The sequence below is a fragment of the Anomaloglossus baeobatrachus genome, chromosome 9, assembly GCF_048569485.1.
Source record: "Anomaloglossus baeobatrachus isolate aAnoBae1 chromosome 9, aAnoBae1.hap1, whole genome shotgun sequence".
Lineage (NCBI taxonomy): Eukaryota > Metazoa > Chordata > Amphibia > Anura > Aromobatidae > Anomaloglossus > Anomaloglossus baeobatrachus.
The window spans coordinates 138,226,897-138,254,025 of record NC_134361.1 but is presented as its reverse complement, the minus strand read 5'-3'; positions in this window follow the sequence as shown (position 1 = coordinate 138,254,025).

Below are 27,129 nucleotides of genomic sequence, written 5' to 3'. Positions count from 1 at the left end.
GTAAAATAAATAAATAATTAAAAAAACGGCGTGCGGTCCCCCCAAGTTTTGATACCAGCCAAGATAAAGCCATATGGCTGAAGGCTGGTATTCTCCACGTTATGAGGAGCCCCGCAGCCTATAAATATCAGCCAGCAGTCGCCCAGAATTGCCGCATCCATTAGATGTGACAGTCCCGGGACTCTACCCGGCTCATCCCGAATTGAACTGATGTGGTGGCAATCAGGGTAATAAGGAGTTAATGGCAGCTCATAGCTGCCACTAAGTCCTAGGTTAATCATGGCAGGCGTCTATGAGACACCTCCAATAATTAACCTGTAAGTGAAAGTAAATAAACACATACACCCGAAAAAATCCTTTATTTTGAATAAAAGACAAAAAACCTCCACCCTCTTTCACTACTTTATTGAAATCCCCAAATACCCCTCCAGTTGCGGCATAATTATTATTATTATTATTGTTTATTTATAGAGCACCATTGATTCCATGGTGCTGTACATGAGGGGGTTACATACAGAATACATGTACACGTTACAATAGACAGACTAGCACAGGGGGAAGAGGGCCCTGCCCTTGCGGGCTTACATCCTAAAGGATTTTGGGGAGGAGACAGTAGGTGGGGTGTAGGTGGGGCGGCAGCTCCGCACGGTGGTGGGGCGGCAGCTCCGCACGGTGGTGGGGCGGCAGCTCCGCACGGTGGTGGGGCGGCAGCTCCGCACGGTGGTGGGGCGGCAGCTCCGCACGGTGGTGGGGCGGCAGCTCCGCACGGTGGTGGGGCGGCAGCTCCGCACGGTGGTGGGGCGGCAGCTCCGCACGGTGGTGGGGCGGCAGCTCCGCACGGTGGTGGGGCGGCAGCTCCGCACGGTGGTGGGGCGGCAGCTCCGCACGGTGGTGAAGCAGTGAGGTCATTGAAGGTTATAGGCATTTCTGAACAGATGAGTCTTTAGGTTCCGTTTGAAGCTTGCGAGTGTAGTAGATAGTCTGACGTGTTGAGGCAGTGAGTTCCAGGAGACTGGGGATGCTCGGGAGAAGTCTTGGAGTCGGTTGCATGAGGAGCGAATGAGAGAGGAGGATAGAAGGAGATCTTGGGAGGACCGGAGGTTACGTTTTGGAGTGTAGCGAGAGATTAGTTCAGAGATATATGGAGGAGACAGATTATGGATAGCTTTGTAGGTCAGTGTTAGTAATTTGAATTGGATACGGTGGAAGATTGGGAGCCAGTGGAGGGACTTGCAGAGAGGAGACGCGGGGTGGTATTGAGGAGAGAGGTGGATCAGTCGGGCAGCAGAGTTAAGGATGGACTGGAGAGGGGCAAGTGTGTTAGCAGGGAGACCACAGAGGAGGATGTTGCAGTAGTCGATGCGGGAGATTATGAGGGCGTGCACTAGAATTTTTGTAGATTGGGGATTGAGAAAAGGGCGGATTCTGGAGATATTTTTGAGTTGAAAACGGCAGGAGGTGGTGAGGGATTGGATGTGCGGTATGAAGGACAGGGCAGAGTCAAAGGTCACTCCGAGGCACCGAACTTTGGGTGCTGGGGAGAGCGTGATGTTATTAATTGTAATGGATAGATCAGGTGGAGAGTGCAGGGGAGATGGAGGAAAGATGATCAGTTCAGTTTTGGCCATATTGAGCTTTAGGAAGCGAGAGGAAAAGAAGGAAGATATAGCAGATAGGCACTCTGGGATTCTGGACAGCAGAGATGTGACATCTGGACCAGAGAGGTAGATCTGAGTGTCATCAGCATATAGGTGGTACTGGAAGCCATGGGACTTTATGAGTTGTCCCAGGCCAAATGTATAGATAGAAAAAAGTAAGGGTCCCAGGACAGAGCCTTGAGGGACACCAACAGAGAGAGAACGGGATGAAGAGGTTGTGTGGGAATGGGAGACACTAAAAGTGCGGTTGGAGAGGTATGAAGAGATCCAAGAGAGAGCGAGGTCTCTGACACCAAGGGAAGAGAGGATCTGTAGTAGCAGGGAGTGGTCAACAGTGTCAAAGGCTGAGGATAGGTCTAGAAGTAGGAGTACAGAGAAGTGGTTGTTAGCTTTGGCGGTAAGTAAGTCATTTGTGATTTTAGTCAGGGCAGTTTCAGTGGAATGATGTGGACGGAAGCCGGACTGTAGGTTGTCAAAGAGAGAGTTAGAGGAGAGGTGGGAGGAAAGTTCAGCATGGACATGCTGTTCCAGGAGTTTTGAGGCAAGTGGGAGTAGCGATATGGGTCGATAGCTGGTAGTAGAGGTTGGGTCGAGGGAAGGTTTCTTTAGGATAGGTGTGACTGTTGCATGCTTAAAGGCAGAAGGGAAGGTACCAGTTGTTAGAGATAGGTTGAAGAGATGGGATAAGGCGGGAATAAGGATAGTGGTGAGGTTGGGGAGGAGGTGGGATGGGATGGGGTCAAGTGCGCATGTAGTGAGGTGCGCTTTTGAGAGAAGATGTGCAAGCTCTCCTTCTCACGAGGTCCCGCTGTGCTGCCCCTGCGTAAGCCGATGGGCTGCTCGGACCCGGATCCACAGTGGCTCAAGGGGTCTTCGTATCCGAGGCGGGGTTGCGCGGCTACCCGGAATAAAAAGGGGGGAATGTTTTGGGTGGTGAATGGGATAATGTTTGTGACGCCACCCACGGTGTGTGGTAACGTGAGGGACCACCACTGCCGGTTGGGGGAAGAGCCCGGGAACGATGGAGTGGCAGCTTGAGATGTTAACCCCTCCGTGGACAGGGGGAGTGGTGTCCCATGACTTGGTGATGGATGGAGTGGGGACCCCATTGGGGGTGAAGGGATATCGGGTACTCACACAGTCCAAAGTCACTGACGCTGATGCCAGGTAAACCAAACTCTTGAATGCGCCATCTATGTTGGTCAAGTATGCTGGGTCCGTGCCCCTTTGGTGTTGCTGGTTGGCCTGAAGCCTTGTCCCTTGGCACTGTGTGTACTTCATATGGATCCCTTTCGCTTAAAACTACTCGGGTCCCGCTCACCTGCATGGCTAGCTGGGTAAGCTTGCTCTCAGGGTTCACGCTTGGGATTTTCTGAACGGTTGTGGGAAATCATAACCCCCTCGTTGTGCAAGTACCCCGATTCTGGAGCGGGTGAGGAACGGTTCCTGAAGACTCCATTCCCGTCGGGTGAATTACTGGGCTGCATGAAGCTTCTTCCTAGCCTAGGGTCCGCGTACCCCGTCGTGCCCTGGCCCCTGCCCGGTTGTAGCACAAGGCAGCTGGCTTGCTCTCTGCAGCAGCACTGTGCCCCTTGACACTACCCCCTGCAACCGGGGTTCCAGTTCCTTCTGGCCAGGCCAACATCTGGCACCTGGGATGGGTACAGGAGCCCAGCTCCACAGCGTTGACACAGGACGCGCAGCGCGCACATCCACCACCGCACATGGAGGCCAGCCCACACTGGACTCTCTCCAATTCTTGGACACATTAGCCTACAGCAGGACCTCATCCAGCCTCCTGCAGTAACCGACATATTATTGCTACCAGAATAAGCTTGCGCCTTACCTAGTGTCTATGTGGACTAGAAGCCCCTTTACTGCCAACCTTCACTGGGATTTCCCCAATTTGCCAGGCACATTAACCTATAGCAGGACCTGATTTAGCCCCCTGCAGTAACCGACACATTACTGCTATCAGCATACGCATGCTCCCTACTGAGAGAGTGTATGGGGAATAGAAGACACTCCATTGACATATTCTGCTACCCGAAACAGCAGTGCATTTAATGTGTTGGTTTCACTGATCACCCTAATCTGGCGCTATACGGATCCAGTCCGATAACAATAAGTCGATTTTTCTCCACCTATCTAGGCTAATTATATTAGTCCGCTTAGTCCACATAATCCCTCCATGAGACTACCTCAGTGTCCCCGTCTTTCCACAGGGCCTGATTACATGCTGGACCTTGTGTATATATACTAATCGGCTACTCACATTTTTCCCTATTTCCGGATCTTTGCTTGATATGGTCAGATTGTCTGACCTGATGAAGGCCTAAGGCCGAAACATCCTGGCGGACTCTCTATTCTTGTACAGCACCATTTCACCTTTTTCAATAAAGAAAAACAGATTAAAAAATACATGAATCAGTGTAACTTTTTTCCTTGGGAAAGCAATTAGTGTGCCGGCGTTCTCCTTTCTCAGTACTGTCTTTATTACTCCAGAGCACCTACCCTAGGTGACGCTAGGTCTTATCTCTTTTTGCAGCTCCACAGCGTGACCTGTCCTGTCACTGCTGTCTCACTGCTAAACTACTACTCAACTGACATCTCTGCCCTCCTTCTTCCATCCCTCAATCTGGGTGTCCCTATTCCCCTCAGGCTGCCCAATGGGTGTTTGGTGGGTGTGGTGCAGAGTATTCCTCAGGATTTATGTACACCTGTTGTTAGCAACACCAAATTGACTCCTAACCAAAGAGGAGCGGGTACCATGCAGAAGGGCAGATTGGACGGCATCCTTGTAACGACCTGATAGCCAGGGCGTCACACCGCGACGCATCAAGCTCTGCTACATGAAGCTGACAGAAGTGGTCGTAGAACACCGCCGCTCCTGTGAGCTCCATGCAGCAACTGAAGTGAGCCGCGCAATCAGCGGTGACGTCACTCAGGTGACGGCACCGCTGATCACGCGGCTCACTTCAGTCACTCAGGGGATTTTCAGTTATTGGTGATTCCTTCACTGGTGACCGCAAATCAGACAGCGGCACACAGACAAAGACGCGCGATGACAATGACGTAGGGTAAAGTTCTTCCTAGTTCATTCTGATCTCGCGGCTCTGTCTCGCAGCCAGCCATGCTCTCTGCTCTTCTTGCTGTCAATAAATAAATAAATAAAATAGATACAGGCGCAATATGAGAAGCATCCGTGGATAAATCCCAAATAGGTATAATTAAATTCTGCTCACCTTTACAGGTTGTGCGCCCCCGCACAACCCCAGTGAAAGCGTGACAGTCCGGGGTGATCCTCCGTCCTGATTGCTGTGTCCGTGCTTGTTGGATCCAGACTTTGGTATCGCTTTAGGCTCCTGAAGTCCACCGGCACCTTGGGATTCAGGTTTTCCTTTGCGATCCTCCGTTCCCCAGCTGGATTCTCTAATGGATTGTGAGGTCCTATGCAGCTATTACCGAAATCCCAGGTAGGGAGTAGGCATATAGGAAAGATTTTTTTCGGTCTGCTATAGCGCTTCAGGAACCATTTGCTGATGTTTAAATGTTGTATTTTTATTTTTTATTGTTGAGCTCCTATTAATACAACGCGTTTCAGCAATCAAATATGCTTTCATCAGATACCTGAAGAAAGCATATTTGATTGCTGTCAATAAATAGAAACATTCCCCATCATTTCTGCCTGCTGTCATTGAATAGAAACATTCCCCAACATGTCTGCTTGCTGTCATTAAATGGAAACATTCCCCAACACGTCTGCTTGCTGTCAGTGAATGGAAACATTCCCAAACATGTCAGCTTGCTGTCAGTGAATGGAAACATTCCCCACCATCTCTGCTTGCTGTCAGTGAGTGGAAACATTATCCATCATCTCTACTTGCTGTCAGTGAATGGAAACATTACCCAACACGTCTGCTTGCTGTCAGTGAATGGAAACATTCCCCAACACGTCTGCTTGCTGTCAGTGAATGAAAACATTCCCCACCATCACTGCTTGCTTTCAGTGAGTGGAAACATTCCCAATCACCTTTTTGGATGCATTTTTGACAGTGCGGTCCCACTCGGCTCTGCTACATCCCCATACAACATGGCTGGCTGCGAGACAGAGCCGCGCGATCAGAATGAACTCGGATGAACTTCACCCGACTTCATTGTCATCATGCAGCTCTGTCTGTGTGCCGCGGCCTGATTTGCAATCACAGGTGAAGGACACACTGGTGACCACAAATCCCCTGAGTGACTGAAGTTAGCCGCTCACTCAGGTGACCCGCGGCCAGCTGGAGTCCTCCACCTGAGAGCTGTGGCTACAGGTAACCTGAGTGACGTCACCACTGATTGCGCGGTTCACTTCAGTTACTGCGTGGAGCTGACAGAGAGCGGCGTTGTTCCACGGCCACTCCTCTCAGCTTCATGTAGCAGAGCTGGGTGTGTTGCGGGACCTCGTGAGAATTACGTCAGACCTGGAGGGGTATTTGGGGATTTTAATAAAGTAGTGAAAGAGGGTGGGTTTTTTTTGTCTTTTATTCCAAATAAAGTATTTTTTCGGGTGTATATGTTTATTTACTTTCACTTACAGGTCAATCATTGGGGGTGTCTCATAGACGCCTACCATGATTATTAACAACACATATCTCACAAGGAGAGCCATAAATGTGAGCACCAGGCCTACCGGAGTGAGGTAGGGAGGGTGCCAGCACTACTCATATTAAAGATAATATACAGGAGAACAAGAGTAAAGTGCAATTATAAATAATTTTTATTGAATACACAACAAAGAATATGAATTAAAATGTACACTACAAAGATATTTACTTAGGGATGAGTTTATACTACACCCAGAAAATTCATGATAGCCATCCAATTAACCATAAATATGACATATAGACGTCTATATAAAATGTGGGCTAAGAATTAAAGGGTAAGAAGATTAAGTAATTCAAAAAAGGGGGCTGCCTTAAATTGATAGTACAAGGTCACATCAAACCATGATTCCCCACCATGTATTGGTAGGGAATCATGGTGATCATGCTCGGAGCACCGTAGAAAATTAGATATAGTTATTAGACCACTACAGATAGCACTAATAAACCATACAACCGCAATGTGCAGGGCAAGGAAATTCTCTTACCTAAAGTGCTAAGTGCAATGTAGTGCAACAAAGTTGCGGTGCGGCCGGCAGGAATAGATGCAGTCCCAGTAGAGGTAGAAAGATATCCCTAAGTGTAGCCAAAGGTCTCCATCCGACGCACGTTTCGCGAGAATTCGGTAGCTTTATCAAGGTGGGAAACCAGAGTAGTCCTCTGTACTCTGGTTTCCCACCTTGATAAAGCTACCGAATTCTCGCGAAACGCGCGTCGGATGGAGACCTTTGGCTACACTTAGGGATATCTTTCTACCTCTACTGGGACTGCATCTATTCCTGCCGGCCGCACCGCAACTTTGTTGCACTACATTGCACTTAGCACTTTAGGTAAGAGAATTTCCTTGCCCTGCACATTGCGGTTGTATGGTTTATTAGTGCTATCTGTAGTGGTCTAATAACTATATCTAATTTTCTACGGTGCTCCGAGCATGATCACCATGATTCCCTACCAATACATGGTGGGTAATCATGGTTTGATGTGACCTTGTACTATCAATTTAAGGCAGCCCCCTTTTTTGAATTACTTAATCTTCTTACCCTTTAATTCTTAGCCCACATTTTATATAGACGTCTATATGTCATATTTATGGTTAATTGGATGGCTATCATGAATTTTCTGGGTGTAGTATAAACTCATCCCTAAGTAAATATCTTTGTAGTGTACATTTTAATTCATATTCTTTGTTGTGTATTCAATAAAAATGATTTATAATTGCACTTTACTCTTGTTCTCCTGTATATTATTATTATTGCCTACCATGATTAACCTAGGACTTAGTGGCATCTATGGGCTGCCATTAACTCCTTATTACCCCAATTGCCACCGCACCAGGGCAATTAAGGATGAGCCGGGTAGAGTCCCGGGACTGTCGCATCTAATGGATGCGGCAATTCCAGGTGACTGCTGGCTGATATTTTTAGGCTGGGGGGGCTCCCCATCCTGAGAATACCAGCCTTCAGCCATGTGGCTTTATCTTGGCTGGTATAAATTGTGGGGGACCACACGCCGTTTTTTTTAAATTATTTATTTATTTATTTATTTTACTGCACTATATAGACCCGCCCACCGGCGGCAGTGATGGGTTGCAGTGAGACAGCTGTCACTCAGCGTGGGGGCAAGTTTGAATGCAACCAATCATAGGCGCCGGTGGGTGGGGGAAGCAGGGAATACGAGATGGAATAATGAGCGGCCGACATTTTCAAAAGCTGGAGAAGCCGCCAGAGCAGTGTAACAGCTATGCAGCGCCGTGCCGGTGATCGGTGAGTATGAGAGAGGGGGGGAAAGGGAGAGACCGACAGACAGAGAGAGAGAGAGATCAAAAGACCTGCCTTCTGTTTGTCAAAACAGCGATTACTTTGGTTTGAGAGCTGTTCTTGCGACTACATAAACTCTGTGTGCTGTTCTGAGCACGTTATTCCAAGACACCAGAAATGCAGTCACGCACCTTTTACAGGCTGTGCCCATACTGTTTCTGCCTTTTCCAATCCAGTTCAGCCTTTTCCTCAGTCACCAGAGCTTGCCCTTAGGTCCAACGTGAAATTATTCAAGTTTCCCATAGGCTTACATTGTGCATCGAATATTCGCGAATAGTCGAATAGTCCCGACCTACTGTATTCGTCGAAGCGGATATTTTGGTATTCGATCATCCCTAATAAAAACCAATCAATTTGCCACAGTACAGCTAGTCTCTGATTCATGCTGTGCACGGTTTGGCAGCATGACAAATGTGATGGTTTTGTTTTAACATGGTGTAATATTAATTTCTCTGTTGAGGTAAGGAATGATTTAGGGCTCAGTTTGTCATGGTTACTCCTATTATGTGCAGAAGAAATATTTTATTATGGTGGCATTTGATGAGAAGAGAGAAGGAGATTGCTGTTGTATCTCTTCCCTTTTTAGATAACACTGGAGCAAGGGGCATCTCAAGACTTAACTATATAGAACAAAGTCACCTTGATCTAAATATGGAGGAAGGACACAGGTACAAATAATGGAGCACTACAGATAAGACGATAAATCAAGATGTGTCAGAGGTTAGTTCAGAGCACAGCTTTACACCTTGTTCATTATTAAATGTATGCCCTGTGTAATAAGCTATCAGAGACCTTCTGATTATCCCATTGTATTGTAAGGGCTGAAAAGGAGAAATGGACCAAGGATATTTTTGGTAATGATCCATTAATTTGTTATATGTCTATTAGTTTTCCTGTGCACAGGAAAGCAGCCTGCATGCCCTGCCGTACAGGCTCCTATTATGGCTGTAAGTATGGAGACCTTAAGAAAATACTTCCATACTGTATATCAAGTAATGGAACAAACAGCTATTTTTCTTTGATGGATTAATATGGAACACATTTGATATCAAAGGCATATGGAAATATCATGAAAAGTCTGAGTATCGCTATAGTTGCCTTATCATGTACAAAACATGACATTTACTTGTGTTCATGAAAATAAAAAGAGCCATAACATAATTAAGGATAAAAAACGACTTTCCATCCCCTTTTGATCTGTACTGTGGGCTGAGCAATGCCACTAAATGTGGCACATGACTGCTGAGTGGCTGCAGTGGTCACTTGCTGACAGCCTATAAAAGAAGACAATCAGGGACCTCCAGTGCGTCTGTGCTCTATAGGATATTCTATTTTAGAAGCTGGAAGCTTTTTAATGGGAGTAGATTCATGTTAATAGTGTAAAATACACTGTCATGACCTGTGTCTAGCCAGAAGCTGCGTTCACAATCTATTTCTGTCTCACCATTATATTGAAACTGGGCACCTTCTAACATTCTATATACACAGCTGCTAAAGGTTTAGGGATGTAAAGATATATGAGGAAAGTCTAGGTTTTTATGTTCTTCTACGAAGGGGAATATAGTTAATATTTTCTTTCAATAAAATGAAATATTAAAAGGGTATTCTTTGGATTGGACAAGAAATAATTGGCAGGTCAATGAAGGGACCCTAAATATGTTACCTCTCCTAGGACACCATTTTATTATGGCATAGTTCTGATGCTGAGATTTCATTTCAGACACAACCCAATAAAATAAAACCTTATTGGTGCTCATATGTAGGGGTGCCACAGAAATTAGCTTGGCACTAAGCAACAATATAAACTTGTACTTCCACTGCTAGCATTTATTATGTGCAGAGATGAGCACTAGTGATGAGCGAGCATGCTTGTAACTACTCGGTACTCGCACGAGTATCGCTGTACTCGGGCTGCTCGGCCGGGACCGAGTAATCTCGCGATACTCGTGCTGTACTCGTGGTCTTCATTTCTGCATGTTGGCGCTCTTTTGAGAGCCAGCCCTCATGCAGGGATTGGCTGGCAGACCACTGCAATGCCACAGCCCTGTTAGTTGTAGAATTGCAGTGATTGGCTGGCCTGCACAGCGTGACCGAGCCTTTATACCGGCCGGCGCGCTGTGCTCTGCTCACAGCTATCCAGACAGTCAGTGCAGGGAGAGTGTCGCTGATTCAGGGAAAGCTTTGCGGCCCTTTATAGCTTTTTCAGTTGCAGGGCTGCAAACAGTGTGACCAAAAGTCCTTCTCAGGACTATTCTAGTTGTATACAGGCAGGCAGGGTATAGCCAGGTCGGAGTACAGTAGCAGAGTCCTTCTCAGGACTATTGTTGCTATATACAGGCAGGGTATAGCCAGGTCTGAATACAGGCTAGTGACCAGAAGAGTCCTTGTCAGGACTATTGTACCAGTATACAGACAGGCAGGCAGGCAGGGTAGTGGTGACCGTATACCAGCCTTCATCATATCTGGGGCTGGTGTACACAGTGTAAAACAGTCCAGATAGTGTCTGACTTGTCTGTAATTGTTGCTCCCCAAAAAAACCTGTTAGGTTCTTATTGCGTCCGTGCTTGGTTTTTAAAACCGCACGTGTGTGCCTGTTGGTGGCAGCGTACAGGTGCACTTGTGTGCGATTTCCACAAACTTTGATATAACGCACAAGTAGTGAATATACACGTCAGCAGTGCACAGCATTGCAAAATGCGCAAGGGCATTGGCAAGGAACAAGGAAGTGGACGTGATGGTGGTGCAGGCAGAGGCCGAGGTCGTGGGCAAGCTCTAATTTCGCCACAACAAAGGGCCACATCTAGTCGCTCGCACGTCCTGTCCCAAATTCTTGGGGACCGCAGCAGTACACCGCTCTTGAACCAAGACCAGTGTCAACAGGTTGTTAGTTGGATAGCAGATAATGCTTCCAGTCAGATTGGCACCACCACAAACACTCTGTCTTCCACACGGTCAAGTGTCAGTAGCCGTGATACTGCACCGCACATTTCTGAACCTGATCCTCCTTCCTACCACCAGGCTGAGTACACGTCCTCCTCGGACATTAATGATCCCACACTTGGACACTCGGAAGAGCTGTTCACGTTTCCATTCACACATTCTGGCCTCTCGCCAGCTCATATTGAAGTGGGTCATGAGGAGATCGTCTGTACAGATGGCCAAATATTTGAGCAGCCACGTTCTCACGAAGTTGGCAACGTGTCTCAACAAGTGGTGGACGATGATGAGACACAATTGTCAGGAAGTCAGGAGGAGGAGCAGGGTGCGGAAGAGGAAGACGACGTGGTGGATGATCCAGTAACTGACCCAACCTGGCAGGAGGATATGCAGAGCGAGGACAGCAGTGCACAGGGGGAGGGAGGCGTAGCATCACAACAGGCAGTAAGAAGCAGGGTGGTGGCCCCAGGCAGAAGTCAGGCAACCGTTCCCTGGAACAACACGACGACACAAGGTGCCTGTACAAATGTTAGGTCTTCCCGAGTCTGGCAGTTTTTTAAGTTGGATCCAGATGATTCAAAAAAGGCCATTTGCAACACCTGCCGTGCCAGCATCAGCAGGGGTACCAAAACTAGCAGCCTGACAACCACCAGCATGATCAGGCACATGTCAGCCAAGCACCCGACTTTGTGGGAAGTACAACAGAGTCGAGGAGCAGTGCTTGCTGATGTCACTGCTACGTCTTCGCTGGTTGTGCATGCGAGCCAATCCCCTGTCCATGCTGCCTGCGAACAAGCCTCCTCCACTCCTGCACCTGCAGTTGCCTACGCAGAAAGAACACCATCATCAAGCACGTCCTTGTCCCAGCGCAGCGTTCAGTTATCCATTCAGCAAACCTTTGAACGCAGGCGCAAATACACTGCCAACACCCCACATGCCACAGTTCTAAATGCTAACATTTCGCGACTGCTTGCGCTGGAAATGTTGCCTTTTAGGCTGGTGGAGACAGAAGCATTCCGTGACCTGATGGCGGCAGCTGTCCCACGTTACTCGGTCCCCAGCCGCCACTATTTCTCCCGGTGTGCCGTCCCCGCATTGCATAACCACGTGTCACAAAACATCACACGTGCCCTGAACAACGCTGTTTCACCCAAGGTCCACCTAATCACAGACACGTGGACAAGTGCTTGTGGGCAAGGCCGCTACATCTCGTTGACGGCACACTGGGTTAATATTGTGGAAGCTGGGACCCAGTCTGAGCGAGGGACGGAACACGTCCTTCCCACACCAAGGTTTGCAGGCCCTACCTCAGTCAGTGTTTCACCCACACTCTACAGCTCCGGAATGTCATGCTCTTCAGCCTCCTCCTCCTCCTGCGCATCCTCATCCACTGTACCCTCCACACCAGTCACAAGCTGGAAGCACTGCAGCACTGCCTCGGCGAAGCGGCAACAGGCTGTGCTGAAGCTAATCTGCATAGGTGACAAACCCCACAATGCAGAAGAGCTGTGGACAGCTCTGAAACAGCAGGCAGATCACTGGCTCACACCTCTGAACCTAAAGCCAGGAAAGGTCGTGTGTGACAATGGCCGGAACCTGGTGGCGGCTTTGAGGCGAGGCCAGCTGACACATGTTCCATGCGTGGCCCATGTGCTCAACCTCGTGGTTCAGCGGTTTCTAAAGTCATACCCAGAGCTGTCTGATCTGCTGGTAAAAGTTCGCCGCCTGTCTGCACATTTTCGAAAGTCACCTACTGCTTCAGCCAGCCTTGCCGGCTTTCAGCGCAGTTTGCATCTTCCGGCTCACAGACTGGTGTGTGATGTCCCCACGCGTTGGAATTCAACTCTGCACATGTTGGTCAGGATATGTGAGCAGAAGAGGGCAGTTGTTGAGTACCTGCATCACCTAAGCCGTCGGGAAATGGGTCAAACTCCACACATAACACCTGAGGAGTGGAGATGGATGTCAGACCTATGTACCATCCTCCAAAACTTTGAGGACTCCACCAAGATGGTGAGTGGTGATGACGCCATTATTAGCGTCACCATACCGCTGCTCTGCCTTCTAAAATGGTCTCTGCTGAAAAACAAACATGATGCATTGCAGGCGGAGCGCGATGAGTTGCAGCAAGAAACAGTAGTGGGTGTGGGTGAGGATAACACACAGCCCAGCCTCGTCTCATCACAACGTGCAGTGGAGGACTATGACGAGGAGGAGGATGAAGACATGGAGCAACTCTCCGGCCAAATTGAGGATATGACATGCACACCAGTCATATCCTCGGTTCAGCGTGGCTGGCCAGAGGACAGGGTAGATGAGGAGGAGGAGGAGGAGGAGGAGGAGGACAGCATGTTCAGTCATCTTGTTGGTCAGGCTACTGAAGTCCTGGCTGTTAAGAGTCTGGCGCACATGGCTGACTTTATGGTAAGCTGCCTGTCTCGTGACCCTCGCGTTAAGAACATCTTGGCCGACAATCATTACTGGTTGGTAACACTGTTAGACCCACGCTACAAGGAGAACTTTTTGTCTCTTATTCCCGTGGAGGAGAGGTCAACCAAAATGCAGCAGTTCCGGAAGGCCATAGTCACGGAAGTAGGCAAAGCATTCCCCTCACAAAACGCTAGCGGCATAGGTCATGAATCAGTGGACAACCGAGGCGTACAGCCGAGAGAGGCACAAGTCCAATCCGCCAGAGGTAGGGGAACAGTCTTTAAGATGTGGGACAGTTTTCTCAGCCCCTCACGTACCACAGCCCCTGAGGTGCGGGGTAGTGCCACAAGAAATCCTAAGTTTGCCCAGATGCTGAAGGAGTACCTTGCAGATCGAACAACTGTACTCCGACATTCCTCTGTGCCTTACAATTATTGGGTATCCAAGCTGGACACGTGGCATGAATTGGCTCTCTACGCCTTGGAAGTCCTGGCCTGCCCTGCTGCTAGCGTTTTGTCAGAGCGTGTTTTTAGTGCCGCAGGTGGAATCATTACAGATAAACGCACCCGCCTGTCAACTGAAAATGCTGACAGGCTGACTCTGATCAAGATGAACAAGGGTTGGATTGGGCCAGACTTCACCACACCACCAGCAAATGAGAGCGGAATTTAAAGTTTGCCATGTACCTCCACTCACCCATGGGTACACACTTCTGGACTTTGGATAATCGCTGGACTGCTCCTCCTTCTCCTCATGCGCCACCATGATGATGACCGTTACAAATTGCAATACTTAGGCCTTTGTTTCAGGTATACCCCCAGTGGTAAATTTTTTCGCCCATTCTTTGCAGAATGGACATTACAACGACAGGAGACCCGCTCCTTTGCAATGGGAACAATGTTTTGAGGCCCTCATGCACGTCTCTACCCAGGGACAACGTGGAGCCTCCCAATTTTTGGCTGCCCTGCCTAAGGGCTATACTATAATACACCCACTTCCTGACAATGGACACTTAATGTTTTGAGGCCTTCATGCACGTCTCTACCCAGGGACAACGTGGAGCCTCCCAATTTTTGGCTGCCCTGCCTAAGGGCTATACTATAATACACCCACTTCCTGACAATGGACACTTAATGTTTTGAGGCCCTCATGCACGTCTCTACCCAGGGACAACGTGGAGCCTCCCAATTTTTGGCTGCCCTGCCTAAGGGCTATACTATAATACACCCACTTCCTGACAATGGACACTTAATGTTTTGAGGCCCTCATGCACGTCTCTACCCAGGGACAACGTGGAGCCTCCCAATTTTTGGCTGCCCTGCCTAAGGGCTATACTACAATAGACCCACTTCCTTCCAATGGGCACTTCAGGTTTACAGGCCCTCATGCACGTCTCTATCCAGGGACAACGTGGAGCCTCCCAATTTTTGGCTGCCCTGCCTAAGGGCTATACTACAATAGACCCACTTCCTTACAATGGGCACTTCAGGTTTACAGGCCATCATGCACGTCTCTATCCAGGGACAATGTGGAGCCTCCCAATTTTTGGCTGCCCTGCCTAAGGGCTATACTATAATACACCCACTTCCTGACAATGGACACTTAATGTTTTGAGGCCCTCATGCACGTCTCTACCCAGGGACAACGTGGAGCCTCCCAATTTTTGGCTGCCCTGCCTAAGGGCTATACTATAATACACCCACTTCCTGACAATGGACACTTAATGTTTTGAGGCCCTCATGCACGTCTCTACCCAGGGACAACGTGGAGCCTCCCAATTTTTGGCTGCCCTGCCTAAGGGCTATACTACAATAGACCCACTTCCTTCCAATGGGCACTTCAGGTTTACAGGCCCTCATGCACGTCTCTATCCAGGGACAACGTGGAGCCTCCCAATTTTTGGCTGCCCTGCCTAAGGGCTATACTACAATAGACCCACTTCCTTACAATGGGCACTTCAGGTTTACAGGCCATCATGCACGTCTCTATCCAGGGACAATGTGGAGCCTCCCAATTTTTGGCTGCCCTGCCTAAGGGCTATACTACAATAGACCCACTTCCTTACAATGGGCACTTCAGGTTTACAGGCCCTCATGCACGTCTGTATGCAGGGGCATTGGTGAACCTCACAATTTTGGACTGCCCTGGCAAAGGAAAATACTACAAAGACTCACTTCCTCAAAATGGGCACATTAGACTCAAGAGGCCTTCATGTACGTCTCTTCTCAGGGACATCGGAGTGCCACACAATGTTTTCACGTAAAATCTTTCATGTATTAATCTCAAAAAGTAACATACACCAGCTCTATCTCACTATTGGGTATGTGCCCTTAACATTTCCGCCATGAAAAATCATTTTGGGGTCATTTTGGAAGGTTTTCTGGTGAGTCCGTAAAAATGGCGTAAAACGCGGACAAAATTGTTCACAGCTGTGACTTTTCAGTGATAAATGCTTCAAGGGGTCTTCCCCATGCTGTTGCCATGTCATTTGAGCACTCTTCTGAGACTTTTGTGACATTTTTAGGGTTTCTCCATGCTGCCGGGGGGTCATTTCACAAAAATACTCGGGTCTCCCATAGGATAACATTGGGCTCGTTGCTCGGGCCGAGTACACGAGTATCTTGGGAGGCTCGGCCCGAGCTTCGAGCACCCGAGCTTTTTAGTACTCGCTCATCACTAATGAGCAGGTAACTTCTCGCAATCCTGATCCATGATCCAGGTCAGTGCTCTCTGGCGATGGACGGGAGCTGCACAAATTTTAAGAGGTTCCAGATTCTCTGATGTGGTGTTTGATTCACTGGCCTGGCCTAACATCATCTGTGGTGCACAGGTGACATCTCACCAGCCCGGATAATCATATACCAAGCCTGGGATTCTGGACAGTAAGGAATTTGCACAGCTCCTGGGTATGGCCAGTTCTGTGCTCACTAAAGCTCAGACAAAATAATAACTAAGGTGTGCAGCCTAATGTAGGCATGTAACCCCATTTTATCCACACTTTGCTTTCTATAATTATACCTCAGAAAGGCCTTCTTGATTGGGATGTCCACCATCAGCATATGCCATTGGATTGTTTGTCGGCTCTTGAAATACGAGGGGCTGCTGATAAGTCTTTGGCTTTATCCAGTAAGAAACTTAAGTAAGAAAAGATAGGATGATGAAACTACATTTGTTCCACATACTTTCCATTAATGTCAGCACACTTCTTATATCGGTAATCCAAGTTCTGTAAGCCTAGCAAAAAGAAGGATTTTCATTGTGCCTCAAACAGGCATCCGTAGCAGCCATGGCATCAGAAATGGTATGAAATTTGGTACCCTTGAGGTGTTTCTTCAGGTTTCGAAACAGATGATAGTTGGGTGGTGCTAGATCTGGTGAATAAGGTGGGTGGTCAACCAGCTGGAAGCCCAGCTCTGCCAGTTTTGCCGCGATCACTTGTGCAGTGTGAGCGGAGGCATTGTCTTGCAGGAACAAGATTCCATTGGACAGCTTGCCGCGCCTTTTGGCCTTCAGAGCTGCCTTCAATTGGTCCAAAAATTTAATGTAATACCTTGCATTGATGGTGGAACCCTTTTAAAGGTAGTTCACTAGCAGAATGCCCTCCCTATCCTAGAACACAGACGTCATCACCTTAGTGACTGATTTTTGCACCCTGAACTTCTTTGGATGAGGAGAACCACTGTACCTTCACTCTTTTGACTGCTCCTTGTTTTCAAGGTCATACAAATAAATCCAGGTCTCATACATAGTGACCAGTTGATCCAGGAAGTTCTTATCAGTCCAGAAATGCTGACAAATGGACTGGGAAATTTTTCCTCACATACTTCTCTAATCTGTTGTCAAACATTTGGGGACCCACTTTGCAGATAGCTTCCTCATGTCCAAATGTTCATGGATAATGACACAAACACAATCACGGGAAATCCCCATGATGTCTGCTATTGCTTTTGCTGAAATTCATCGACTCTCCAGTATGAGGTTGTGCACAGCATCGACGATCTCCGGAACAACAACCACTCTCGGTCGTTCAGGACGTTCCTCATCATTGGTGCTGAAGTGGCCAGTTTTAAATTTGGCAACCCAGTTCTTAACTGTGGAATATTCCCACACCTATAAGCAACACAGGAAAGCACCCCGGGGGCTAGACCCCTGCTACCAGATATACACAAACACTAAAATTCAGAACGGCAGCAGTGACCGCTGTGTGGTATATATATATATATATATATGTGTGTATATATATATATATATATATATATATATATATATATATATATATTAGACCTGGTCTGGTGCCAAAATCATTACTGAGCCAGTGAGCGTGCTTGTCTCCAAAAACAAAAAGATATAGGCCAGGACTGAGCTCAGGACTCACTGTTACACATATGTATTTATCCAGGAAGGTCTCCGGGCAAAAGGGTATCTGCTCCGTGTCCAGCTCTGCAACTGTCCTCTATAGTACCAGCAATCACGGGGACAGATCACTGCAGGTTCTCTCTGGCACCGACAATCACTGAGACAGTCCTCCTTAGGCTCAAGTCACAGTCTCAAAGGACCTCAGATGCAAATCAGCTTTAATCACAGTTTTGCCTCTCCCTGGCAACAGTCTATGAACATAGGTCCTTAGCTGCGTGGCCTTTTTTCACACAGCAATTAGCAGGCTGTCTCCAGCAGTCCAGGGATGTGAGACCAACGCAGGGACAGGCAGCCACTACACTTCAGTGTCTCTCTCAATCTCTCTTCCTCACTGCTTCTCACTTCCTGTCCTTTTTTCCTCAAAGAATGCTCCTCTAGGACTGAGCGGACATCCCACTGGTGGACAGGAAGAGACACTGCAGCTGGAGTATCAGCAATATTAGTACTCTTTGGCTATGGACACACATCTGGCTTTTCTCCCGTTTGTCAGATCTGGCGCGCTCCCGTACAGTGTAAACAGTACAGTGGCTGCGCTGTAACTTCCTGGTCACATGCTCCGGTCACATGACAGCACGTGACCGGAGCTTGTCGCGCAGCCACTGTACTGTACACAGTGTACGGACGCGCGCCGGATCTGACAAACAGGAGAAAAGCCGGATGTGTGTCCTTAGCCTTACACCAGGACCCGTTTTCTCTCGATCACCCTGAAGTTCCATCAACTCTTTCTCTACAATGCAGATCTCACTAACTTCTACCTCAGTCTACTCTCATGTCAGGGACACCAACATCATGCAGTTCTGCTCTTTAGTCAGACCTTAGGTCTGTCACTACTGCACACTGTGCTCTAGCTAATCTCCTGACAGGAAACCATCACTGTCACTTTACTCTAGCCCTTTGACTCTGGGCCAGTCCCAAACATTAACTTCATATTACCCTGTTGTCAGGCAAAACACATTTCAACATTACTAACACATGTCACAGTTCACATTACAAAATTAAAAGGTATTGCAAAACTTTCTAAGGCTAGGTTATTAATATCTAAATCCTTTACAACTCACATAAGAGGTGGTCCCAAGAAGATTGCCCTTTTTGAGTAGAAGCTTGCAAGGTGATCACTGTGGATTTTTATTATATTTGTTTGTTTACAGTATATTACTTCATATCAGATTCATCTTTGTTTGTTTGTGAAGTCTACAAGAAATAAATTGCAGGTGGGAAAATGGTACGGCTGGCTGGTGTCCATGCAGTAGTACAAGCCAGATTCATTTGTTTTTAACACGTGACTGGACATGAAAATGTAATCCCGGCAGAGAAACTGCAGCATTATTGCATATCTTGGAAAAGTCTTTTATTTTAGTAACTTATATAGAGTAGTTTTCTATCTTTTAGAAATGTTTAGCAGTAGCACTTAAAGTGGTTGTCCATTACTTTACAAGGGTATAGTGCACCTGTTGTAGTAATAGGATGAACAGAATCGGTTGTGTGCCCAGTAATTGGCTATACATGCATGATATCTGGCAATTGTCTGATGGACACCACACCACCTTTCCTATACACAAGTGAGAGGAGCTAGATAATCTGTTTTGTGCCAAGAAATCACCAGAATTATGGTGAATTCTTTTTAGTAAATTTTCTTTCAAGCAAGAACACATTACATTAAGGTTGCTGCCCAATACATCAAGTTAATGAGTTGCATTTTTCTGACAGATCAATTTGCTAAAAATTTTAGTAACTTGTTTTTTAATTCATTCGTTAGGGTGAATGGTCAAATAAATGGTCATCTAAGCCCAATTAAATAACATTGGCCCAATTCTGTTTGTTTTTTCCAAGGCCTAGACTTAGACTGAAAATATGAGGGTGTGAACATAGCTTCGAGCAGGTAAATGAATATATTGGAAGTTGACAATATTACATTGCCAAGAGCTTGGCTCACACAAAATCACGGAGGAATCTGGCTAGCCCTACAGAGGGGTAGATAGTTTTCATTCCAAGAAATCTGCCTTTGTAATTTTCTAAAATTGCATTCATTTCAAGGATAAACTTAAATAGCTTGATTTCTTGGTTATTTCTTATGACATAAGTGAATGTAGGATGGGTAACTACACCACCTCTTTTTGGCTGGCATCACACTTGCAATTGACTCGCATGAGTGCAATGCGAGAAAATCTTGCATTGCACTCAGACCAATGTTAATCAATGAGGCAGTCATCTGCTTTTTTTACTCAGCTCAAATCGGACTGAGAAAAAATAAAAGCATGCTGCGATTTCTAGAGTTTCTCGTGCGAGACTCTTCAATGCAAGTCTATGGGTACGAGAAAAAAAAACGGATGTCACACGCAGGGCCGGCGTCAGCACCCGGCATACCCGGGCAAATGCCGGGGCCCTGGAGAGCTGGGGGGGCCCATTCAGCCTCGTCACTTCAGCTGCCCCCGGGCCCTGCCCACTCTCCTTCAGTTCTGCTGCCCCCGGGCCGAGTTCGGGGGACCACAGTCCTCAGCAGGAAACTGTGGCTTCTTAGTTTCACACTTGCGTTGCAAAAAGTGTGATAATAAAGGCAACGGATTCCAGTGAAATAACGCGTTGCGTTAAGTTTTCTTTAGCCGAGAGAGCCCTCATCATCCCCGCACACACCCCGACATCACCGCACACATCCTGACATCACCGCACGCATCCCGACATCACCACACGCATCCGACATCACCGCACGCATCCCAACATCACCGCACGCATACCGACATCACCGCACGCATCCCGACATCACTGCACGCATCCCGACATCACCGCACGCATCCCGACATCACCGCACGCATCCCGACATCACCGCACACATCCCGACATCACCGCACGCATCCCGACATCACCGCACACATCCCGACATCACCGCACACATCCCGACATCACCGCACACATCCCGACATTACCGCACACATCCCGACATTACCGCCTTCATCTTCACCGCACACATCCCGACATTACCGCCCACATCTTCACCGCACACATCCCGACATTACCGCCCACATCTTCACCGCACACATCCCGACATTACCACCCACATCCTCACCGCACACATCCCGACATTACCGCCCACATCTTCACCGCACACACACCGGCATTACCGCAACCATCATCACCGCACACACACACCGGCATTACCTCAGTGACGTCCCCGCTGACAGCGCGATTCACTTCAGTTGCTGCGTGGAGCTCACAGGAGCGGCGGTGTTCTACTGCCGCTCCTGTCAGCTTCATGTAGCAGAGCTGGATGCGGGACCTCGTGTGGATTATGCCGGACCTGGAGGGGTATTTGGGGATTTTAATAAAGTGGTGAAAGAGGGTATTTTTTTTGTCTTTTATTCCAAATAATGGATTTTTTCGGGTGTATGTGTTTATTTACTTTCACTTACAGGTTAATCATGGAAGGTATCTCGGGGAGATGCCTGCCATGATTAACCTAGGACTTAGTGGCAGCTATGGGCTGCTGCCATTAACTCCTTATTACCTCGATTGCCACCGCACCAGGGCAATTCGGGATGAGCTGGGTTGAGTCTCGGGACTGTCGCATCTAATGGATGCGGCAATTCCGGGCGGCTGCTGGCTGATATTTTTAGGCTGGGGGGCTCCCCATCCTGAGAATACCAGCCTTCAGCCGTGTGGCTTTACCTTGGCTGATATCAAAATTGGGGGAAACCGCACGCCGTTTTTTTAATTATTTATTTACTTATTGTACTGCATGATATAGACCCGCCCACCGGTGGCTGTGATTGGTTGCAGTGAGACAGCTGTAACTCAGCGTGGGGGTGGGTCTGACTGCAACCAATCATAGGCGCTGGTGGGCTGGAGAAGCAGTGAATACGAGATTGAATAATGGGTGGCCGGCTTTTTCAAAAGAGGAAAAACCGCCGGAGCAGTGTGAGTGTGTCTGTATGTATGCAGCAGAGCAGTGTGTGTGTGTCTGTATGTATGCAGCAGAGCTGTGTGTGTGTATCTATATATGCAGCAGAGCTGTGTCTGTATGCATGTATGCAGCAGAGCAGTATGTGTGTGTCTGTATGTATGCAGCAGCAGTGTGTGTGTTTGTCCGTATGTATGCAGCAGAGCAGTGTGTGTCTCTGTATGTATGCAGCAGAGCAGTGTGTGTGTCTGTATGCAGCAGAGCTGTGTGTGTCTGTCTGTAGGCATGTATGATGTGTATCTATGTATGTCAGTGTATATGACTGTATAGATTTGTCAGTTTATATGTATTTTGTGAGTTTGTCTTTAAATATGTATATGTACGTATCTGTGTATGTGTGTGTGTGTGTGTGTCTGCGTGTTTATGGGGCCCACTGGGACTCTTCCGCCTGGGGCCCACAAAAACCTGGAGCCGGCCCTGGTCACACGGACGGCACACACACCATCCTAGTGACATCCGTTTTTCTAAATGTAATTCTATCATGTAGCAGAGAACACTGTAAATGTTCCTGTACATGACTGTAAATGATAAACAGCTGCTGAGGAAAAAAACAGACAGCACACTGACAGCACACTGATGAAAAGTGAGAAAAAAATCGTCCTACTTTACGGCATGAGAATCAGACCTATTTTTCAATTGCAAGTGTGACGCCAGCCTTTCCCTGAGAATCTGCCTCCAGAGCTCACTTTAAATGAAAAGGGGAGTTAGCTGTGTGAGACATGTAGAACAGGGGAAGAGTATATCAGTCATTACATGTGTCACATTGGTAACACCAACTTTCATTTAAAATAGGATCTGAGGCAGATCGGTGTCTAACCCATAGGTCTTAACAGCTCATTTGCTTATAAGAAAAATTAGATTTCTCTGGAATAAGACATCGGATCGCAGATATCATGGTATCACTTTGATCAGCTTCCTTTTACCTACATGCCCATTTAGATGGATTAGGAGGGTTAATCCTACTGACAGGTTTTCTTTAACTTTAAACAATCCATTGGTTTACTTTGTGCCAATAATGGATCAAAAACTTTTGTGCACTGTGTCATATTTTGAATAATTAATTATCCTTTCCAAAAAGTCATTCCAATGTCCCCATTAGCAAGACCTCCTTGTCAAATGGGATCAACAATTGTGTAAATCAATTAAAGGAGTTTTCCAGCACTTCTCATAATATTTACACTGGGAGGTGAGAGATGCTGCTGCCCTGGAATCAGTCTCTCTACCATTAGTTATTGTGCATGCCCAGCATGTATCACGCACTTGACATATTAATTAAAATAGCATACATATCCAATACAGTGGAACCTTGGATTAAGAATAACTTGGTTTGAGAGCGTTTTGCAAGACAAGCAAAGCTTTTTACAAATTTGTAACTTGGTTTAAGAGCAATGTTTTGCAAGAAGAGCAAATACCGTGCACGCTTCCGGTTCTGTCCTTTCACCACACTCTGACTCGCTCTGGAAGTAACTTTCTGTACATATGTATTGTATACTGTATACTATATACCATTGTACAGTACAGTATATACTATATAGCATGTCTATCAATTTGCATTTGTGGATATAGTATTGTACTTTCTTTCTGCTAACCTGTACAGCACATTGCTTGTACTGTATCTCTCGCACACCAACAATTTAATTGCAAGGTAAAGTGCAGTTTAATTTGTTTTATGTTTTTTACTGCACTGTACAGTATTTAGTACTAGTGTGCTGTAATAATTGTATATGAATACAGTACTTTATTTTGTATTACTGTAATTAGTTTGGATAAATACAGTAAATACCTTTGGGTTGTGGAACAAACTGTCTGTGTTTCATAGTTACATAGTTACATAGTTACTTAGGTTGAAAAAAGACCTAGGTCCATCTAGTTCAACCTTCCTCCACCAGTTCTACATTTAGTCACTAAGTCATTTATAACCAACAATGTTTTGTGTACTGAGGAAATCATCCAGCCCTTTTTTAAAAGCTGTTATAGTATCTGCCATTACTACCTCTTGTGGTAGTGTATTCCACAGTCTGACCGCTCTAACTGTAAAGAACCCTTTCCTATTTAGCTGTTGGAATCACTTTTCTTCCACTCGCAGTGAGTGCCCCCTGGTCCTTAGTACTGTCTTTGGAAGAAATAAGTCATGTGCCAGTCCTTTATATTGACCACACATGTATTTATACATATAAATGAGATCTCCTCTGAGACGTCTTTTTTCTAAGCTAAGCATATCTAACTTTTTCAACCTGTCATCATATGGGAGGCCTTCCATTCCTTGTAATAGTCTAGTTGCCCGCCTTTGAACTGACTCTAACTTCTGAATGTCCTTTTTAAAATGTGGAGCCCAAAACTGGATCCCGTATTCCAGATGTGGCCTTACAAGTGATTTATAGAGGGGTAACAATACGTTGGGATCACGGGATCTAATCTCTCTTTTTATACACCCTAAAATCTTGTTTGCTTTAGCAGCTGCTGCTTGACATTGAGTGCTGCTGCTCAGCTTATTTGTAATGAGAATACCCAAGTCCTTCTCCTGTTCTGTAGTCCCGAGTTTACTTCCATTTAATGTATACGCAGCTATAGGATTACTCCGTCCTAGGTGCATTACTTTACATTTATCAACATTAAATCTCATTTGCCAAGTATCTGCCCATTCTGACATCTTATCCAGATCTTTTTGTAATATTGTGCTATCCAGGTCAGTTTTTAATATCCTACATAGTTTGGTGTCATCAGCAAAGACTGACACTGTACTATTTCAATTATTTCCTATGGGAAAATTCGCTTTGAATAAGAGTAATTCGGTTTAAGAACACAGTCCTGGAACCAATTATACTCGTAATCCAAGGTTCCACTGTATATCTAATAAATGTGGTGCAAGGCCCACATATGGTCCAGAACAAGCTGTTCATCAGTGTGCCGACGACCGATTACATTGATTTCTGTCCAGTATAAGGAGAAACAGTCCGGCACTAGAATCCACAGTCATAGCTCCGCATCCATTTTAAATGATGCAGTGCAACAAGCAAGTCATTAAGGAAACAAAACCAACTACAGCGGTGCAACACCCTCCATAGGCAAATATAATCAAGCTAAAAGTCAAAGAAGAAAGGAAGTGGTACTCACCATGTAGTAATCTTCATTTATCGTAAATAAAAGGACATAAAAAAGCAGGGATGGATGTGGGAGGAGCGTCAGAGATGATGGCGGCAGTTTCACACTCACGGGCGCTTCGTCTGCACTTTGACTTTGAAGCTTTATTACATTGATTACTGTAAAGTGAGCAGTGACTATAACCACTCCCTGCATCGGACATAATGACTGGAAGCAAGCGGCTGCAGAGAGAATATAGGTTCATTTTTTTCCTGTAGCAGAATTTTCCAGTAAGCCGGCCAGGCATGATCTAAATGTTATTTATAGGCAGTTAAGTATCTCCACTGTATCGGAATGTAAATGGCATTTTTGAAGGTGGCAGATTACTTTTAACCCCTTCATAACAGCTGCAATACATGTACATGTACATTAACCTGATCAATAAACTCTATAGGCAAAAAACATTAAAGAACACCAAAATTATATTTTTGGTTGCTATATAATCACAAAAAAAGGTTTTAATAAACGATCAAACTGTCATATCTATCCTAAAAGCGGTATTAGTAAAAATGTTCTCTTACTCCGCAAAACATAAGCCACCCAACAGCTCCATCAATTGAAAAATGAAAATGTAATGGGTCTTGAAAAATGACGACTCAACCCCCCATATTTTTTTGCAAACTTCTGATTTTTATTTTATGCACTAAAATAATGAAAAACCTGTGTTGCTGTAATTGTACTGATGAAAATCATATTGCAAGGTAATTTTTACCACAAAATGTACACCGTAAAACCTATTCCCAAAAAACTGTCAGAATTGTGTTTTGTTCACAATTTCCCAGTACACTACGCAGTAAAATGAATGTCACTCAAAACTACATCTTGTCCTACAAAAAACAAGTCCTGATATGTCTATCTAGACAATCAAAATAAAAAAGTTATGTTTCTGGGAAGAAGGGGAGGAAAAACTAATATTGGACCCATCATGAAGAAGTTAAAACCAGCTTAACATATTAAAGACTAAAATTAGCCAAAATTGATTTCAGTACTACAAACTGATGTATTACTTACTAATCAATAGTGCAAAAGTTGTCAAGGAACATTAGAAAAAAAGGATTTGTCCCACATGATAGCACTTTGTTGCTGACCCCAATAGAGTAGGAGGTGGTCACCCTAATAGCTGTAATAAGCACCCTGCACATGGTGCATAACAGCCAGTCAAAGAATACTCTATCAAAACACATTGGATGGCTTTTTCATTTCATAGGAAACTAAATACATAAATAACAAAGTAAATGACTTGAATCCAGTAAAGGCTACACTTATATGTTTGTAAAATGTAACAATCTAACCATTGTTCTTAAAATGACAAAAAAATACTTGATTAAAAATAAAATCCTTCCATTTTTTGCCTACATCTCTAATGCAAATTTACAACTTTCACAACTACAGATGTTTTTGTGTAGCCTAATCCCGCTGCTGAGGGTGCCCACAAGTTCCTTGTCATATAGCTGAACCAGCATTGCATCTCATGACAACATCACATCACCAATGTAGCCACTATGTAGCCACTGGGAGGAAAAAGTGTGAACCTTCAAGAAAGGAATATTGTCAACCTGACACGTTTTTAATTGCTGTTTAAAATTTGCAGAATGGCATTTGCTTGAAAGGTAAATATAAAAATATATTGGAATTTTATCCCAACTGAAGCAGGACTTTTATTGGAGGAGGGTTTCTTTTAAAGGGGTAATCCAAAGTGTGAATATTATTTTCTAGATATGAAAGGTTTTAAAATAATAAACTGAAAAATACTTCAAACTCCTTTCAAGAGAGTGCAGAATGTTTGCAAAGACTCTGAATGTCTGCTCCTCTCTAAAGTTTCCAGGACTTTGATTAGCTGCAGCGGTCTGTTGAATAGAAGCATGAGTCATCAGAGAAACATCCAATGATATGCTCCTGTAGTTACCAAGCCACTGTAGCCAATCAAAGAAGCTGGTGTTCACCTCCCTAACCACATGAATGTTGAGTAGTGATTGGCAGACTCGCAGATAGCCAGGATCGGCAGGTCTAATCAGGCTAAAAAAAAAAATTAATTCCAGCCTGGAATTAATCCTGGATATATTTGGCAAGATGCCGTTCCCCATATAAGTCTGTGGGGGCCAGAATCTGGCACTTAAAAATGGTGATAGAAG